Here is a 2,751-nt window from a genome sequence, read left to right on the forward strand (position 1 = left end):
TTACAGTAACATGAGTCCTTCCGAGCGCCAGCATGTGCTCGTGGGCTGGGTACCAAGTTCCTGCTCTGGAGCTGCACAAGGGCTGGAATTAGCGGGCGAAGGCACGGACTGTTCCCTCAGCTCTGTCTGCATCACAGTTGTCACAAAGGTCAGCACTGTGATGCCAGCCCAGTTCCCTTTCTCCCAGCTGCAGTCACCACTGATGGCTCGGGTGAGGCGGCTCCCCGGAGCCACCGGCTCCCTTCCTGGAAGGTTGGCTCACTGGTGTTCTTTGAAGCTGGATCCTGCTGCCTTCCTTGGAATTACCTTCCAGATGACACCTTCCTCATGCTCCTTTCCCTTCTGTGCTTACAGACTGACCACGTGTGTGCCCTGGTGGGGTGACACTGGTGACATGTGCGTGGCCCGGTGACCGTGTGGTGGCATTCCTGTTGGGTGCCACCCTGGGAGTGCTGCAGTTTTACACTCATGAGGGCAAAGAGTTTGCTTTGGGGTGAGGGGTGCCCTGAGGAGCAGCTCAAGGCCACTCTCTGGTGTTTATCCCAAGGTGTGAGGATGTCCCCATCGTGCTCCTCATGGCCACATGTCCCCGAGTCCTGACCATGACACCACCTCCCTCCTCTGCTTTCCTTGCCTGAAGAGCTGGCTGTCAGCCAGAGGTGCTGAATTCTTAATCCTACCATGCTAATTTTCACCATTTTCTCCCTCTGCCTTTTTTTACTGTGGCTCCTCCTGACGTCCCTTGTCCCCACGAGGAGAGGTCTGGGCAGCAGCTGAAGCCACCTTCTGCTTCGTGCAGCCTTTTGTTTGTACTCTGTCTTTGAGATGTTAACAACTCTGAATATTTTACACCACTTTCCACCCTTTCTAAGACATCCATCTCAGAGGGAGTTTCATAAAATGGCTCCACAAATCATGATCTCTAACAACCAAATGCTGTTTTCCTTTTGTGGCGGCTGACCTCATCAGGAATGGGCTGCAAACCCCCAAAATTTGTCTTGAGAAGCCATCATCAACCAGCCCGTCTCACCCTGACATCCTGAAGACCACAGGTTGCTTAACATTTGATGCATTTTGGCACCCTGACTGGTTTGTGGCCATTTTTTTTTGTGTGTTATTTAAGATGTGTTTTGGCAATGTGACTATTTTGTGGCTGGTTTTCTGTGTCTTTTTTGAACTCGGTTATGAAAATGTCTGTGATCTATTACCAGCCAAGGCCAGAGATAGACCAATAGCATGATTTATTGTCTCCTAGAACTAGAAAACAGCTTCTGTCTCTGTACAGGCTTATCTCCCATCCAGTATCTTAAATTCTTCCATCTAATAACAATTAAATAGATCTTTGAGAGCATCTTTTATCTTAAAACTTGTGGGGTTTAAGCCCTGGAGAATAATTTAATGCTTAAAGTAAAAGCTGCACAGCTCTAAAACAATCAGGTCTGTGTTATTCAGAAGAGGTGATTTTTAATGTTAGAGAACATTTTCAGGTTTCTCTGTGATAGCAGCACATTCTCTCACAAGCAGAGAATTTTTTATCCATCTGAAATAGTTTAAAATTCATTTGTATAAGGTAAAAAGATAATCTGGGCTATCACTATATAAGGAGGCATTTAAAGTCTAGTAGGACCAACTAGAATGTGTGTAGGTTCAGCCAATAAATGATTTGACACTGGTTTTTGCAACAGCTTTGGAATAGCCAAAGTTTTACTGTTCCATTTTTCTTCTGTAGCTCACAGAGGCTCTGAGTCACTTTATCAATGACTGCTGCAGCAATCTGCTCTTGGCAGGGTGAAAAAAAATAATGCCCCAGTGGATTTTCTTGGCTTTTTTTGGCCCTGAGGCCAAATCTTCAAAGGCAAATGCTTTTGTGCTTGCTGAACAAGGAAGGCAAAGGTGGTGGGTAGGGATGCAGCTCCATGAAGGATGATTTACAGAGGGCTAGGGTGTGCCCTGACACCATATTTTGGGGGAATTTGGCTTATTTTGCCCTGCCCTGCTGGTGAAGTGCTTTCTTGACTATAGGAATGTTTCTGTTGAGCAATGCAGAGCTGCTGCTGGGATAAATAATTCATGGGAAATCAGGCGTGGAAAAAACTTGCAACATTCAATCAGATTTTTTTTTTCTTTTCCTTTTAAAATTCAGGCAACTGCTGACCTAATTTATCTTGAGGATGAGTTTAGCTGATCTGGACAGACAGGGATTAATTTAACATTAGAAGTGGCGGGGAATGATGTGATAATGAAATATTGAACCCTTTTGCCACTCAATGCTCTTCCCCTCCCATCCTGTGCTGGCTGTTCCTGCTGACATCTGGATGAACATGTGGCTTGGTATCTGGAGTGTTGGGCCAGAACTCAGGGGTTTGGGATGGAAACACAGCAAAGGTTTGCTCTGGGAGCACATGCAGAGACCTCTGTACGTGGGTATTCCCAGCTCTGGCTCTGGACACGTCCTCAGTGTTGCTGGGAGCTACTGCAGCTTCGTTTGGGGAAATATTTCTGCTGGTTTCATTGTTCTTTTTGCTGTCACTTCTGTTTTCTGGTGTTTGGATTTGTTTTCTTCCTCTGCTAGACTGGAATATGCAAAGCAGGGCCTGATTTCAGAGTGGGAGGAGGGCCCTGAGGAATGAGCATCAAGCCAGAGACAGCCAAGAAAACCTGTGGTGTAGGATGACAAAGCCCATCCTGAGACAGCAAGGCAGCCTCACTTTTCCTGATTATTTTCAGAGTTTCCTTCAGTGCACTTTTCTG

General features: G+C 46.3%; 1 long non-coding RNA gene across 1 annotated transcript; it reads left to right on the forward strand.

The window, feature by feature from the left end:
- The first annotated feature begins 206 nt into the window (after nucleotides 1–206).
- On the forward strand, nucleotides 207–1,418 carry LOC128816863 (uncharacterized). The gene is made up of 3 exons (XR_008440034.1): nucleotides 207–252; nucleotides 355–659; nucleotides 970–1,418. It is a non-coding gene; the product is annotated as an uncharacterized LOC128816863 (long non-coding RNA).
- Nucleotides 1,419–2,751: the final 1,333 nt, after the last annotated feature.

Source organism: Vidua macroura, chromosome 19 (genome assembly GCF_024509145.1).
Source record: "Vidua macroura isolate BioBank_ID:100142 chromosome 19, ASM2450914v1, whole genome shotgun sequence".
In the NCBI taxonomy this organism is placed as follows: Eukaryota; Metazoa; Chordata; class Aves; order Passeriformes; family Viduidae; genus Vidua; species Vidua macroura.